This window comes from Podarcis gaigeae (genome assembly GCF_964106915.1).
Source record: "Podarcis gaigeae genome assembly, chromosome: 5".
Lineage (NCBI taxonomy): Eukaryota > Metazoa > Chordata > Lepidosauria > Squamata > Lacertidae > Podarcis > Podarcis gaigeae.
The window spans coordinates 93734703-93752801 of NC_139681.1; positions in this window are offsets into that span (position 1 = coordinate 93734703).

Consider the following 18099-nt stretch of genomic DNA (forward strand, 5'->3'; position numbering starts at 1 on the left):
TGGTCCTTGAATCTTCCCAGCCTGCAAGAAGCACTGACTTAAACGGGACCATTCTTTTGCAGTCATTTGCTGGGTCTAGTAATTATGGAGTTGCTACGCCCCCTGGTGGACGGGATGAGTTCAAATTTGCCCATAGCACTTTCTCCCTGTTTCCCATGCAACAAGTGGTGTAGGGACATGGGGTATGTGTTTAATATTCGATGACTAAGGATGGTGAATATAACAAACCAAAGCAGTGAGCTACATGCATAGGGTTTGGTACCATAGCCTGCCAAAAGATTTGCAATAAGAACATAAGGAGTCATGCATACTCTCCAACATTTCTCTGATGAAAATAGGGGTGTCCTATTCCCTTCTTCTTCTTCTTCCCTGCCCATCTTAACAGCCTGAGCAGCTTCCAACATAACAAAACATTAAACATTAAAAAGAAACTTCCCTATACAGGGCTGCCTTCAGAAATCTTCTAAATGCTGTATAGTTACTTATCTCCTTGGCTTGGGGATCGCATAGCTCCATGGCTTGCAACATTTCTCCAATAAAAATAGGAACATCTTAAGGAAAAGTGGGACATGCTGGGATCAAATCAGAAACTGGGGCGAATACTGTAAATCCGGGACTGTCCCTGGAAAATAGGGGCGCTTGGAGGGCCTGGTCTTGGTGCATCAGATCAAAGGCCCATACAGTTGCAGCATTTTCTCCGCAATAGTTATGGATATCAAGAGAATGCTTTGCAAAGCACATATATGTTGAGAATCCAATACAGTGACAGCAAACTCAGAATATGGATTCTTAGGTAGCCAAAGCAGCATGCAGAAGGACCAGTGGTGTAGTAAGGTCAGGTGGTACCCGATGCAGAAAATTTATTGTCACTGCCCCCCAACATTAAAATCTAGTTGGACTCCCAAGAGATTGCAATCTACCGTATTTTTCGCTCTATAAGACGCACCAGACCACAAGACACACCTAGTTTTTGGAGGAGGAAAACAAGGGGAAAAAATATTCTGAATCTCAGAAGCCAGAACAGCAAGAGGGATCGCTGCGCAGCGAAAGCAGCGATCCCTCTTGCTATTCTGGCTTCTGGGATAGCTGCGCAGCCTGCATTCACTCCATAAGACGCACACACATTTCTCCTTACTTTTTAGGAGGGAGAAAGTGAGTCTTATAGAGCAAAAAATACGGTACTCACAGTTTAAAAAGACTGGCTGTGATCTACCCATTGTCATTGCCAGGAATTGTTCATCTTTTTAAAGGGAAGGTTTGACCAAAGTTGTTGAGCTTTTTGGGGGGTTACAGGGTTTGGATCCTGAGTTGAGGGAGCTTCGGCTTCTCTCCTTCCCTCTACCCTCTGCTTCTCTGCTTACCTGCCTCCTTCCTGTCCTCTCCCTGCCTGCCGACATGCCTCCTCCAGCATCCCGGGAGCACGGGGCTGTGAAAACAAAGTGGGGAGGGGAGGAAGGCCTCCAGTAAAGCAGCACAGCTCTGTCCCTTTCCCCTGATGGATGGGGTAGACAGGAGTCGCAGGTGGGCAGTGCGCCAAATGAGATGACCCCCCTCAGAGATGACACCCAGGGCGGTCCACACCCACCTTGCTCTGCCCCAGTTTAGGACAAACTTGTTAAGTAGTGGAAGAACAAATTAGCATACAAAAATGTCTCTATTGGGAGAAATGCTCACTAAAATACTGGGAATTCTAATGTCAACTTTTTCTTTAAAAATAACAAATTGATGTGAAGAACTACAGATTGGAAAAACGGCGTAGAAACTGAAATTGACAGGTTCCTTCATCCCTATATAGAGGCTTTTTAAAATCATATTGGTTTTGCACATGTGTTCCCCTGCCCGCTCTTGTTGCGAAGTTCCTGCATCAATCGCAGAAATCCTAATCCACCATGGCAGACCTGAAGATCATTGCCATGTTATTACCATAGGGGGGAAAGTCACAGAATCAATTTTCTTTTATCACACAACAGCCTTTGTTTCCAGAGCAACAAGGTGGCAAGTCATACAGCACAAGAGACATAAAAACTGACAGTTCAATTGGTTTCAAAATTTGTTGCACTCACAGAGACATGTTTTTTAAAAAAAGAAGTAGTAAAAAGGGGGGAAGGAACCCTCTGCGGCTGAATGCTTTCAGGAACCTTTCCAAACCGATGACGCCTTCTCTAACAAACAGCTGTAGCATGAAACAAGCTGTCTCCCTACCAGATGCCCTGCAGATGTTTTGGACGATGAATTCCACCAGCCAAGGATGTATTCCTCCACCAACACTGGAGGGCACCATGTTGGGGGAAGGCTGGTGTGGACCGCGCGACTTTGTACTGCGAGTGAGGGGCTGGGTGCCTTCCTTCTTGCAGAAACAAGAAATGAAATGTACAAATCTATGTTGCGATGGAAGTGAGAGCTGGACCATAAAGAAGGCTGATCGCCAAAGATTGGATGCTTTTGAATTATGGTGCTGGAGGAGACTCTTGAGAGTCCCATGGACTGCAAGAAGATCAAACCTCTCCATACTGAAGGAAATCAACCCTGAGTGCTCACTGGAAGGACAGATTGTGAAGCTGAGGCTCCAGTACTTTGGCCGCCTCATGAGAAGAGAAGACTCCGTGGAGAAGACCCTGATGCTGGGAAAGATGGAGGGCACAAGGAGAAGGGGGCGACAGAGGAAGAGATGGTTGGATAGTGTTTTCGAGGTTACCAGCATGAGTTTGACCAAACTGCGGGAGGCAGTGGAGGACAGAGGTGCCTGGCGTTCTCTGGTCCATGAGGTCACAAAGAGTCGGACACGACTAAACGACTAAACAACAACAACAATGTTGCGACTGCACTTGGAATACAGTGGCACCTCGCAAGACGAATGCCTCGTAAGACGAAAACGTTCAATGCATTCCTATGGGAATCCGTGCTTCGCAAGACGAAAAATTTGCAAGACGAAAAAACTCGCAGAACGAATTAATTTCATCTTGCGAGGTACCACTGTATTCAGTGCAAGTCTGGTTACGTCACCTGAAGAAAGATACTGTAGAGCTAGAAAAGGTTCAGAAAAGGACAACCAAAATGAGCAGTGGGATGGAGCAACTTCCAAATGAGCAACGGTTGCAACATTTGGGACTTTGAAATATACTCGGAGTCGAGAGTGGATTTCATGCTCTTTATTCAGCTCATAGTGGTGAGGAGGAATGGAAGTTCCCCCAAAATATCTGCTTTATATACATTATTTATACAGTGGGCCCCACGTGGATTGGCTAATTCTGGGATTCTCCTATAGGCCAATCAGGTTGTGGATTCACTTCCACCTGGAGCTGGATTGGGTGGCTCCTGCGGACCAATCATACTGCTGCATTGTTCTAGGACCAATCAGACTGCTGCATTTTGGATCCTATTCAACTCAGTACACAACAGACATCCTTAGAGAAAAGACAAGAACAAGGAGACATGATAGAGGCGAGTGGTGTGGGGAAAGAAGAGTTTTTCTCGAACTCTAGGACAACCAAGGGAATTTTTTTTGAAGGTTTAGGAGAGATGAAAGAAAGCACATCTTTGCACAGTGCCTATGGAACTCACTTCCACAAGAGGAAGCAATGGCCACCAACTTGGACGGCTTTAAAAGAGGAATCAAACAAATTCATGGAGATAAGGCTGTCAATGGCTACGAAAAGGTTGCTTTTCATCTGACCAAAGAGCTTTTGTTAAAGTCCAACGTGCTTTACAAACTGAACCTATATGGGGAACCACTCCTAGAAAAGCAACATGCAAAATTGTATGTTATGTAAAACATGTTATGGCCCTATAAGGGGGTGGGGAGTATTATTATGTACTGTTGTGCCATGTATAGATATGTGACTGGGGCAGCTGTCATGATGAGCTCCTGCACTTCCAGATTCACCAATCCACCACTGCAGAATTCCTGCACCCTTTGAAGAAATTTGCTCCCCGAACCCTTTTCTCCAGGAATAGTTTGGAACGCACTGTCTGCTAAAGGTCTGCCAATTAGGCAGGTATTTCAGGAGCCCAAATAAAAAAGCAGAAAGAATATAACAGCTATCAACCCTGTTAACAGGTGATGTACAAAGCAGGGGATGGGATCTTGCACGGAGAATGTACATAGAATGACAGAAAGGTAGAGCTGGAAGGGACCCCCATTGCTGGCCCAACCCCTGCAATGCAAGAATCAGAGCTAAATAACCCCTGAAAGATGGCCATCAAAGCTCTGCTTAAAAACCTTCAACGAAGGAGAGTCCACCTCCTTCTGAGGGAGTCTGTCTCCCTGTCAAGCAGCTCTTACTGTCAGAAAGTTCTTCCTGATGTTGAGTTGGAATTTCCTTTCTTGAATCCATAGTTTCAGGTGCTGCACTCTGGAACACGAGAAAACAAGCTTGCTCCATCTTCTATGTGATATTTGAAGATGGCTCTCATATTTCCTCTCAGTCTCCTCTTTTCCAGGCTAAGCATTTCCAGCTCCTTCAACCGTTCCTCATAAGCCTTGGTTTTCAGACCCTTAATCATCTTGGTTGCCCTCCTCTGCACAAGTTCCACCTTGTCAACATCCTTCTTAAATTGTGATGCCCAGAACAGGACACAGTTCTGGTCTAGGTGTGATCTGTCCAAGGCATAATAGAGCACGGCTATTCCTTCCCCTGACTTGGACACTACACAATCTACTGCTGTGTGATTTCATAGCTCAGTCCTTGTCCGCAGCCTCCTTCCCTGGCACAGCCTGATGCCAAGGCTGCAGCTGAATGCCTTGGCAAATGCCACCCACCCTGCTAGTCTGGAGCATGAGGAAGTCTCACATGAATGGGGAGCAAGCAAGAAATCCTGCCCACAAAGAGTTCAGCTAAAGCAGGGATCAGCAAGCCATGGGCTGGATCACTCCCGCAGAGATCCTCCGTGGGCCCGCCAGCACAGCGTGACGCTGAAAATTGCTTCTGCGCATGCCCAGACGCTGAAAATCGTGCCTGCACAGATGTGATTTCTGGCATCTGGGCATGTGCAGAAGCGATTTCCGGAGCCGTGGAAGAGAGTCCCCATGCTGCGCTGTGCCAGTTTAGCACAGTGTGTGGGGACTTGCCAAATGGGCGGCTTGGTTCAGGGGCAGCTCGGGGGCTGGTTAAAAGGCCTCCGTGGGCCGCTTCTGGCCCATGGGCCTTAGATTGCTGACCCCTGCATCTAAAGCATGAACAAAATCATTTTTCTCGCCAGCCAAGCAACCTCCCTCCTTTGTGACTCTCTTCCTTTTCGCCACTAGAGGGAGGCAAAACCCAGCACATCTCAGAGGGGAGACGCAGCCCCAGGCTGTAAAGGATTTTGGGTGTGTGTTAGAATCTTCCAGTGATTCCTCTGAATTCTGTACATTCCAAGGGTGCCACGTATGTGCAACAACATGTATCCCTGAACCTGCACCACCTTGCTCATGACCACCCTTCCCTTCCAACTTCAAAGCACCTCTAGGATGTTCCTGAGAGCATGCAATTAATCTGCACAATTTCAACCGCATAAGTTTGACATTGCATGAGTCAGCTCTGCAGCAGAGCGCCGTCGTCCTGGGGCAGCAGGTGTTTCCAATGCTGCCTGCCAGTGCCTGCTCAGGGTCCTGCTTCCCGCCCTGCTTGCACAACTGCCGACAAATCCAGGTCTGGAGATCTGGTGGAGGCCACAGCAGGAGATGGAGGTCTCCTGGGGTAGCAGCGGCTGCAGGCAGGTCCTGGTCTTGACCCCACGGCAGGCAGGCTTTATATCTCCTAACACATCTCTCTTCTTGTGAAATTTTGCCAAAAATACCTTCGCAAAAGGTGCCAGGTTCAAATTGCTTGCATTTCAAAATAGGGCTGGGAATGTCTTCCCTCTGAAACCCTGGTGATCAGCTGCCAGTCAACCGGTCAACCGAGAGCCAGAGTGACCAGCAGTTTCCTCTGCTCCTAATTGCACATGGGAGATCCGGGATCAGCTCCCTTTCATGCTTAAAAGGAGAGGAAGGAAGAAGGCGGTGGGGTTGCCGTGGCATGCATTTCTAATCTTCAACAAGAACAAAATCTTCAAAGTGAAGCCCATCTGGGTGGCTGCTGGGCTTGGCATAATAATTCTTATCGCAGTCATTAATGGGTGCTTTATATAGCAGGGTAAATTTACATTGCAATTTCCAAACACTCATCGTATCATGCTTGGCTTGAGTCAGCGGACGAGCAGAGGTTGCAGAGAGGCCTCTGGCGTGTTCTGGAGACCAGGGGTCTTGCTAAGGAGGCAGGATTTGCAGGCAAGGGTTTTTATTGCGCATTCATGGTGATTTGCCTCACGGTGGTATTGGGGCAGTTATACACCATCCCTCTGTTGGCCCGATGCTGTTTGCGCCTGCAAAATGTTTTGGAAAAGACATGCGTCTTTGTTTCCAATCAGTTCATGTGCTGTTGTTGTTGTTTAGTCATTTAGTCGTATCCGACTTTTCGTGACCCCATGGACCAGAGCACGCCAGGCTCTCCTGTCTTCCGCTGCCTCCCGCAGCTTGGTCAAACTCATGCTGGTAGCTTCGAGAACACTGTCCAACCATCTCGTCCTCTGTCATCCCCTTCTCCTTCTGCCCTCAATCTTTCCCAACATCAGGGTCTTTTCCAGGGAGTCTTCTCTTCTCATGAGGTGGCTAAAGTATTGGAGCCTCAGCTTCAGGATCTGTCCTTCCAGTGAGCACTCTGGGCTGATTTCCTTCAGAATGGAGAGGTTTGATCTTCTTGCAGTCCATGGGACTCTCAAGAGTTTCCTCCAACACCATAATTCAAAAGCATCAGTTCTTTGGCGATCAGCCTGTGCTGTAGCTTCCTGCTAAAATCCTGTAGCTTCTCACATCCCTAATATTCCAGTTTCTTTCTTTCTGTTGTCCTGCTGTGGTTGCACTGCAGCACACAAGTGGTCCTCCAGGTGGCAATAAGGCAGTTATGCCAGGAAAGCATTGCGGAAGCCAAATGATGTGTGGACGGCCCAGTATGAATCCACCACCGATGCCCTATTATTTCATCAATGGCACATGGCAGGAAACTAGTCTTGTACGCCTCCTTCCGGCAACTCCTGCAGCCCAGCTGGTGCCAAACACATTGCTCTGATTTCTTTGGACCCCATCAGCGAGGACCAGAAGGAGGTATTGTCATCTAGGAAGCCCGGGACCTCCATGCCCAAAGGCTCATGCCCCAAGGAGGTCACTGATGCAGCGGTTTGACTTCACCCTCGGAGGCGCACTCCATTGTCCCTCAAGACAGATAGCTGCCATCAGAGATGTGGAGAAATTATGCAAGCAATGCTTTTCCTTGAGACTGGGCCAAGGCAGGGAAAGCCTCCGCTGGTAGATTTCTTCATCTCAGGCTGCTCTCCAAGGCATACAAGACGAGACAGCGAAGACCTGCCGCGGAAGCTGGGAAGCTCAGCATCTTCACACTGTTGCCAGCCACTTGGTTCACTGACAGGGATAGATGCCCCAGGAAAGTCGGGGCTGTGCTTTGTTAAGGCTGCTGGGAGTTCATAGCTCTGTGATGGGGAGACGGGGGACCACAGCTCCCAGGATTCTTAAGATGTGCACTGGATGTGTTTTAAATGTATGGTGAGGATCTGCTCTGTGTTGGCTATTTAGCAAGCATTTATTCTGGTTTGTCTGCAGGGAAATTTGATTATATTGATTCGAGCAAGCGCTACATTCCCAGTGAATTGTCCCATCACCGTCCTTCTAGAAAAATGGGTTTCGTTTGGGGCAATCAACTTTAAATGCACAACCCGAATTGAGCAGTTTGTGACTGAATCCCAGCTGAAAACAGGGACAGTCAGGAAGTGCCTTAAGGCTCAGCCCTGACAGGGGCCTCTTGGGTGCTTCCAGACATGGGATGGGTACTGCATGTAAATTTTCCCATGAGTGCATTTCGGACATTGAAATGCCATTCCATACCCCTCACCCCATTTTATTCACCATTTCAATGAAAAACCGGATCATCTATTTTTTTTTTTACCTGTTGCCAATGAGAGGTTTCCATTTGCGATACCTAAATGGCCCATTAGCAGTATTAAGCCCCTGGATGCACCTATTATTCGTTGTACAACGTGTACTTTTGCCCGTGCCAATCTGATCTCCTTGGCACCAGGCTGCCACCTGCAATTCTGGCAGAGAAATGACTACACTTTCTAAGTTACAGGGAACCGGCTTTTGCATTCAAAACACATGAGGTCATCAAGCCCACCTCTTGCTTCCTTTCATCCTACGTACTTCATTAGGTGCTGATTGCTTGCATGATGGGGATTAATTATTCCAATTAGCTTGGTGGGGGGGGGGTGCAAACATCCACCCACACATCTCCTTCCCTTTCATCTCTCACGACTGCATGCATCTGAGAGTTACGTCTTAGAGCACACCCCATGCATGAGTTTCTCTTCCTCCTCTTGTGTGGTCCAAATGGTGGTGCCTTTTAGGGAGATGAGCAATTCAGAGAGACTGACAGCTGTCTTCATGACAGGCCAATTCAAATGATGCCTCTCAGCTAATCCGACCTCAGTGCAAGTTTGGAGCAAGAATGTTGTTCCTGAACTGATTCCCACCACACCTATGCAGGCCATTAAGAACACATAAACTTAACGCTGGCAGCATAAATTCAACAGTGTAAAGGAGTTTTGATGGATGCAATAATAGAATACTGAATGGTATAGTTTTTGTAAAATACGCAAGAATTTATGATATGTAAAATGAACCATGGAAAGAGAAGAAGGGAAGTCACAGATATCTTAAGGATGTAAAATGAGTATTTTAAATTGTAAAACAGAAAATTTAATAAAAATCATATTTAAAAAAGAACACATAGTATTTCCACAATGGTTAATTGGTTACTGTTTTTGACATTTTAATGCGGTTTCTACTGCATGGTTTTATGTATTTCTGCTTTAAGCCCTTTGATATTTTTAATGAATTTGCGGTCTATAAACATTTTTCTATCAATAAAATTGGTGAAGAAAACAAAATGCCTTAACTGTCACAGATGAGGGTAAGAACATAAGGAGGGATTCCTGGATCATAGAATCATAGAATCATAGAGTTGGAAGAGACCACAAGGGCCATCGAGTCCAACCCCCTGCCAAGCAGGAAACACCATCAGAGCACTCCTGACATATGGTTGTCAAGCCTCTGCTTAAAGACCTCCAAAGAAGGAGACTCCACCACACTCCTTGGCAGCAAATTCCACTGTCAAACAGCTCTTACTGTCAGGAAGTTCTTCCTAATGTTTAGGTGGAATCTTCTTTCTTGTAGTTTGGATCCATTGCTCCGTGTCCGCTTCTCTGGAGCAGCAGAAAACAACCTTTTTCCCTCCTCTATGTGACATCCTTTTATATATTTGAACATGGCTATCATATCACCCTTTAACCTCCTCTTCTCCTCTTCTTCCAGGTGAACCCCCTTGATTGGTTTTCACACTGGTGGGCAGGAAGGGAAATGACCATTTGCTGAACCTTCACTCTGATTTGTCTGCAGGTCATATGATATTGCATCCAGAACTATCCAGTGCATTTTCTGCCCCTTACTGCAAAAAAAGAAGATGTCCAGTTTGGGGAGGAAATGAGTTTCTTGCAAGAGTTTTAATTATGCAACCTGAATTTGCCAGTATGTGACTCAATCACATCAGAAAATGATGCTTATCTGGGAATGCCATCAACCTGCTTATTGAAGACTCTGGTTTATTTGCAGAGGGATTAGATGACGTGGGCTATTTAATGAGTGCTTATTGTGATTTGTTTGCGGAGATTTTAGAATCTTCTTTCTTGTAGTTTGGAACCATTGCTCCGTGTCCGCTTCTCTGGAGCAGCAGAAAACAACCTTTCTCCCTCCTCTATGTGACATCCTTTTATATATTTGAACATGGCTATCATATCACCCCTTAACCTCCTCTTCTCCAGGCTAAACATGCCCAGCTCCCTTAGCCGTTCCTCATAAGGCATCATTTCCAGGCCTTTGACCATTTTGGTTGCCCTCCTCTGGACACGTTCCAGTTTGTCAGTGTCCTTCTTGAACTGTGGTGCCCAGAACTGGACACAGTACTCCAGGTGAGGTCTGACCTGAGCAGAATACAGTGGCATTATTACTTCCCTTGATCTAGATGCTATACTCCTATTGATGCAGCCCAGATTTGCATTGGCTTTTTTAGCTGCCGTGTCACACTCTTGGCTCATGTCAAGTTTGTGGTCAACCAAGACTCCTAGATCCTTTTCACATGTACTGCTCTCAAGCCAGGTGTCACCCATCTTGTATTTGTGCCTCTCATTTTTTTTGCCCAAGTGCAATACTTTACATTTCTCCCTGTTAAAATTCACTTTGTTTGTTTGTTTTGGCCCAGTTCTCTAATCTGTCAAGGTCATTTTGAAGTGTGATCCTGTCCTCTGGGGTGTTAGCCACCCCTCCCAGTTTGGTGTCATCTGCAAATTTGATCAGGATGCCCTTGAGTCCATCATCCAAGTCTTTGATAAAGATGTTGAATAAGACCGGGCCCAAGACAGAACCCTGTGGCACCCCACTAGTCACTCTTCTCCAGGATGAAGAGGAACCATTGATGAGCACCCTTTGGGTTCGGTCAGTCAGCCAGTTACAAATCCACTGAGTGGTAGCATAGTCAAGTCCGCATTTTACCAGCTTCTTTACAAGAATATCATGGGGCACCTTGTCAAATGCCTTGCTGAAATCAAGGTAGGCTACATCCATTGTGTTCCCTTCATCTACCAGGCTTGTAATTCTGTCAAAAAACGAGATCAGGTTAGTCTGACGTGACTTATTTTTCAGAAATCCATGCTGACTATTGGTGATCACAGCATTCCTTTCTAGGTGCTCACAGACTGTTTGCTTAATGATCTGCTCCAGAATCTTCCCTGGTATTGATGTCAGACTGACTGGGCGGTAATTATTTGGGTCCTCTCTTTTCCCCTTTTTGAAAATAGGGACAACATTTGCCCTCCTCCAGTCTGCCGGGACTTCGCCTGTTCTCCAGGAATTCTCGAAGATGACTGCCAGTGGCTCTGAGATCACATCTGCCAGTTCTTTTAATACTCTTGGATGCAGTTCATCTGGCCCTGGAGACTTGAATACATCTAAACTAGCCAAGTATTCTTGTACTATCTCCTTAGTTATTCTGGGCTGTGTTTCTTCTGCTGAATCATTTGCTCCAAATTCTTCAGGTCGGGCATTGTTTTCTTTATCGGAGAAGACTGAGGCAAAGAAGGCATTGAGGAGTTCAGCCCTTTCTGTGTCCCCTGTTTGCATTTCACCATCTTCTCCTCTGAGTGACCCCATTGTTTCTTTGTTCTTCCTTTTGCTACGAACATACCCATAAAAGCCTTTTTTGTTGCTTTTAACCTCTCTAGCAAGCCTGAGTTCATTCTGTGCTTTAGCTTTTCTGACTTTGTGTCTACACGTGCTGGCTATTTGTTTGAATTCCTCTTTGGTGGTTTCCCCCCTTTTCCATTTTTTGTACACATCCTTTTTTAATCTTCTCAGTTAAAAGTTCTTTAGATAGCCACCCTGGCTTCTTTAGGCACCTTCCATGTTTCCGTCTCATTGGTATTGCCTGAAGTTGTGCTTTTACTATCTCCCTCTTAACAAACTCCCAGCCATCATGAACTCCCTTTCCTTTTAGTATTACTGTCCATGGGATCTCACCCAGCACTTCCTTAAGTTTTATGAAGTCGGCTTTCTTAAAGTCAAGAAATTGAGTCCTAGTATGCTTGGCTGCTCCTTTCCGCTGTATAGTAAACTTCAGAAGAGCATGATCACTCGCGCCTAATGATCCTTCCACTTCTACCCCACTAACCAGGTCATCAACATTGGTTAGGACCAGATCTAAAATGGCTGTTCCTCTTGTTGCTTCTCCCACTTTCTGGACAACGAAGTTGTCTGCAAGGCCAGTGAGGAATCTGTTTGACCTTATGCTCTTGGCTGAGTTTGACATCCAGCAAATATCCGGGTAATTGAAGTCCCCCATTACTACTATCTCCCTTCCTTTTGCATGCTTGGCCATCTGTTCCAGGAAGGCATCATCTATGTCCTCCGTTTGGCTTGGGGATCTATAGTAAACTCCCACAATGAGGTCCCTGTTATTCTTCTCTCCCTTAATTTTGACCCAAATGCTCTCACTTTGGCTTTGAGGTTCTAAATCTTGGATCTCTTCACAGGTATACACATCCCTGACATATAACGCCACTCCTCCTCCTTTTTTGTCTGGTCTGTTTCTCTGAAATAGATTGTATCCCTCCATTATTACATTCCATTCATGGGACTTATCCCACCAGGTTTCACTGATGCCTATTATGTCATATTTAGTTTGCTGTCCCACCCAATCCGGCATCCTGTTCTCACAGTGGCCAACCAGATGTTAGGATATACAGTGGTACCTCATGTTAAGTACTTAATTCGTTCCGGAGGTCCGTACTTAACCTGAAAGTGTTCTTACCTGAAGCACCACTTTAGCTAATGGGGCCTCCCGCTGCTGCCGTGCCGCCAGTAGCATGATTTCTGTTCTCATCCTGAAGCAAAGTTCTTAACCTGAAGCACTATTTCTGGGTTAGCGGAGTCTATAACCTGAAACGTATGTAACCTGAGGTACCACTGTAGTTCTGTTCCACAATTAGAACAGGCATGTGGAGTTGTTGTATGTCACATATCTGTTTACTTCCAGCGCAGTCTGCTGGGAACTTCCGTTGTATATAGCTTTTGCTTATGCTGTTTTGCTTGGACATGAAGGGAAGCAGACATGTTTTTCCTTTGTTCCTGATGCTGAATAAATGCTTGTAAATATGCTTACATATGCCTCTGTCCGCCACTTCTGTTGCAAAGAGGTCTTCTCTCTGCTGGCTTACGTGCTCAGTCTCTAAAGGTCTCTGAGGCTTGAGTGGCAGTTTTGATGCTGTTTCAAGAACCGGAGTTCACCCGGCTGCCAGTGGTGGGCTGGAGCCAGCAGGGGGCCTGCCAGATGCCTCCGTCTCGCCAGACTCATCCCAACACCAGTCGCCCATGGGAACCCAAGCACAACAACACTCTCCCCTCCTGTAGTTTTCAGAAACTCCTATTCAGAAGTATTGCTGCCTCCAGCTGTAGAGGTAGATTATAGTCATCATGACTAGTTGTAGCCATCACCAGCCCTCTCCTCTGCGATGGTAGAGAGATAGACCTGTACAGCTGGAAGGGACCGTAAGGATAATCTAATCCAACCCCCTGAAAAGCAGGAATCGTTTGCCCCACGTGGGAATTGAACCCACGACCCTGAGTTTAATAGTCTCATGCTTTACCGACTGAGCTATCCCAGGCTTCTAATTGAATTTCTCTAGTTCTATTTTAAAGCTACCTAGGGCCATCACTGCCTCCTGTGGGGGCGAGTCCCATAGCTCAACGAAATGCTGCATGAAGAGGGACTGTTTTGTCTGCCCCGAATCTCCCCATATTCAGCTTCCTTGGACGCCCACGACTTCTAGTGTTATGAGAGAGGGAGATAAAAGTTTTCTCCACCCGCTTTCTCCATGCTGTGCATTGTTTCATAAACTTCCCTCCTGTCCCCTCTTGGTCGCCTTTCCTCTAAACTGAAAATTCCAAAATGCTGCAACTTCCCCTCAAACGGGAGTCACTATGTGTCATCATCATACAGCGAAAGGATTCCTTTTTATTTAACCATTTTTATTTGATTGTACAAATATAAATTAATTACAATACCAGTTACATACCCATAAAGTGAGACTCCTCTGAATCTCAAGACTTCCCCCCATCCCCTCCGTGAATCCTATTGTCAACATTTCCAACTGCATATTGTTTCATAGTCTATGTTTTGCATCTATCCATATTATCCATGGTATTTGTTACATTACAAGTGAGATTAAAATCCTGCTCATGTTTTCATCTGTTTACAGTGGTCTCCTAAATAAATTATAATCTATTCCCATTCTTTCTTGAATTTCTTGTCTACTTGGTCTCTGAGTTTCCCGGTCAATTTTGCCCAGTGCTTTTTTCCCCTGGGGTACGCATACCCCTAAACATTTTGTGAATCTTTGTACTTTTGTCCATTTACTGTATTTATTTTTCCCGGTTTTAACTATAAAATGGTGATTTTCCTGAGTCAAAATGAGAGTACCCCTAAACATTTTTAGGGTAAAAGCACCAGTTTTGCCATTTCAGCATAGTCTAACAGCTTAATTTGCCATTCCTCTCTGGTAGGCACTCTTTCTTCTTTCCATCTCTGGGCTAGTAGCATACAAAACAACTTTTGTAAAAGAAAAGAAAAGAAAGACAGAAGCCTTTTTATTAGGAATTATACGTACCAACATTCCTTTTTTATTTTTTTATTAGTTTTTAACATATCATTTTCAACAATTATTAAACATACTTTTATATCTTATACAATTTTTTTTTACTTCCATCAATCACATCTTAAAATTTTCCAATCTTTTCAATTAATATACATTTCTTATTTTCACTATTACATTTAAATCTCATAACTAATATCTCTCTTCTTTCTCTTCTTTGCAATACTTCATATATTTCTCCTTACGAAACTTCTTGTAATCCTACTAGCGTAATTTGTTGATTACAGTTGCTCTTCAAATAGTTCGTATATTTCTTCCAATCTTCTGTAAATCTCTGGTCCCGCAGGTTTCGAATCCTTCCTGTCATTTTATCGAATTCTGCGTAGTCCATGGTACCGACATTCCAAAGGAACTGAAAAAACCTTTTATGTATGTGACAACAGCAGCACGGATGCTACTAGCCAAGCGAAAGGATTCTTGATAGGCAGGGTTGCCTGCCAAACAGACAGGATGGTTGGAAGTGGAAGGGTTGATGCTCAACCATCCCCCATCCATAGCTGTCAACTTTTCCCTTTTCTTGTGAGGAATCCTATTCGGAATAAGGGAATTCCCATTTTAAAAAGGGAAATGTTGGCAGCTATGCCCCCATCCCATTCCCCTGCTTACCATGGAAGTTGCCATTAGCCCCTCGGGAAAGGGTATGCTTCTGTGTCTGGGAAAACCCAAGAGTACATGTAAGAGATTGTTGTTTCTTGTTATTTCTTACTTATTAAATTTCTATACCACCCACCCCTTTGCCTCCAGCATTTGCCAGGATGCCTTGACCTTGACCGGCGTTCTCTGTGATGCAAGCATGACTGGTGATTGCCTTTGATGCCTGAATCACAAGCCCCCTCTTTGTAGGGTGCTGAGCTGTGGAGCGCTGTGGATGAGAGATGCTCCCAGAGATAAGCGCCATGAACACAGAGGCTGTTTGTGCACAGGGAGGGAGATGCAGAGGTGGCAGCAGGAACGGGCCAAGGCAGGACTGTGGAGGAGTCAGGAAAAAATTCCAGGCTCCTGTGGGAGGCCATTTGGATTCTGCTGGCCTCAACTGCTTCCAGGGGTGGAGGGGAGGGTGCAGGGAGAACAACAACAACAACAACAAAGCTCCAGTGGGGGAGGCGAAGTTGCCAGCAGGGTGGGGGCACAGCTGGGATGGCCATCTGTCATGGATGATTTAGCTGAGATTCCTGCATTGCAGGGGGTTGGACTAGATGACCCTGGGGTCCCTTCCAACTCTACAACTCTGAGAGCATTCACCCATCTAGCTCAGTATTGGCAACACTGACTAGCAGCTGCCCTCCAGCGTTTCAGACAGGAAATCTCTCCCAGCTCTGGAGGTGGCTGGGATCAAACCTGGGACTTTCCGAGTTACAATCCTTCATCTGCTCTGGGTCCAGCTCAGTGCTCTTTTTTTTCCTTAAAAAAATGTTAGGGGTACTCTCATTTTGACTCAAGAAAACCACAATTTTATAGTTCAAATTGGGGAAAATAAATACAGTAGGACAAAAGGCTGCCATCAGGGGTAGTGACGATTCACCGTGCTAGAGAAGAAACTAAAAAAATTAAAATGTTAAGTTTCTTCTCCTATTAGATTCACAAAATAGAGATAGACTTGTAACCATTCAAACAACAAACATACTAAGGTGCCATGTGCAAGACAAAGCCTGGAAATACTGTAAACATGGAGTGGATAACTGTACATCTGTTTTGTAAGACTGGCTTTTCAGACTGATGAAGCGTGTAGCGAAACCTGTAATATATCCGGAGAACAGGTCTCCTTTTGCCCACTTGTGTTATTCTCACCAAGGTGGTGGCTTTGATTTGCCTTCCCGTGATTGATCCATGCATATGGCTTTGTGTTTCCAACTCAAGACCCATTGAAGAACATCTCATCCAGTTCAATCTTTGAAAAACAGCTTTGAAAAACTTTTCCATATTCTCCATTGTGCTACCCTTGCCATTGTGGCGGCATGGGGTTGCCGTTCTGTGATTGGACTTACGCTACTTGTTGAACAATTCATTTATCCAGTCTGTATAACATTTACTGCACATGTAACTTGTTAAGATAGAGTTGTACATTTATCCACTCCATGTTTACAGTATCTCCAGGCTTTGTCTTGCACATGGCACCTTAGTACATTTATTGCTTGAATGGTTACAAGTCTATCTCTATTCTAGCGATTATTCTAGTAAATTTGGTTTTATACAGTACTTATAAGCCAGTTTGTGGCGGTGTTGTTTTGTTGTATCAATAAAACGGAAGCCTGAAGAAGCCCACTCTGATGGTGAAAACTTTGGAACTAATGCCAGTTGGGTGGATATTAAAGACATAGGAAGGCTTCCAGAAGAAAACTTGGCCATCCTTATCCTGATTCTAAAATTCCAGTATCAAACAGCAATTAGTTTATTTATCCAGTTTACGTCAGGTAGAGATACCCACATGCTTGGCCAGAATGAGTGGAGAGAAAAGAGGACTAATGGGGTGGAAAGGACTGTAGCTCAGTGGGTACAGCATCAGCTTTGCATGCCAAAGGTCCCCGGTTCAATCCCTGGCAACTCCAGAAAGAGTTGGGGATGTCCCTTCTGAAACCCTGAAATGGTTTCAGCATTGACGATTTTACACTAGGTGGACCAATGGTCTTTCTTTATCTAAGGCAACTTCCTGTGTTCCTGTGATTGAGAGGGGAGGGGACAGGTCCTGTCAAACTCCACCCACAAGTGCAGACAACAAGCAGTGGAATAGCAATGAACACCCATGGGTGGAAAAACAGGAATGTGTGGACGCTTAACATGCCAAACCCACACACAGAAAAGCTGGATCTGTGTGGCCTGTTTCAGATCTAATGTCCCTGTCCGGAAGCACCCAAGGTTAATTTTTTTATATGCTGCCCTGGGCTTTCTCTCGACTTTTGTCAAGGATGCTTCCCAGTCAATTGAATGCACATGGCAGAGAGTTAAAGCTTCATTGTCTTAGGTGACACAGTTGCTTCAACACAGTGCTTTTTTTCTGGAAAAAGAGGTGCCAGAACTCACCAGGAGTGCCTCCCTTGTTCGCTTATAATTGCAATGGCGTCCACCTGAGAGGTCCCGGAACTGAGTAGTTCTGGTGAGTTCAGACTGAAAAAAAAGCCCTGCTTCTCCAACTCTGGAGACCTATGCACACAAATTGAATGTCTAGGCCAGGGGTAGGCAAACTAAGGCCCGGGGGCTGGATGTGGCCCAATCGCCTTCTAAATCCGGCTCACAGACGGTCTGGGAATCAGCGCGTTTTTACATGAGTAGAATGTGTGCTTTTATTTAAAATGCGTCTCTGGGTTATTTGTGGGGCATAGGAATTTGTTCATTTTTCCCTTCAAAATATAGTCCAGCCCACCACATGGTCTGAGGGACGGTGGACCAGCCCATGGCTGAAAAAGGTTGCTGACCCCTGGCCTAGGCATCTATTCCTAGGTCTGAGCTATATGGAGTAGTTGCAGCAAGTGGGCACCCCCCCCCCAGGGGGTTTAGCTTCCTATGTATTCCACACCAGTGCTAGAGACTTTGCCATCCTTGTAATATTGGCTTTATGTACAAATAAACAAGCAGGACAATAGCTGAGGCCAACCAGCAGCATATTTCCTGTCCCCTGCATCAGATTGCCAGGGAGCCATTTGTGCAGCTCCTTCCTGCGAGGCTGCACCCCAGTTTACAACAAATGATGGCCACCAAGTTGAATGGTATTTAAAAGGAGTTTAGACAAATCCACCAGTGATAATGGCACAGGTA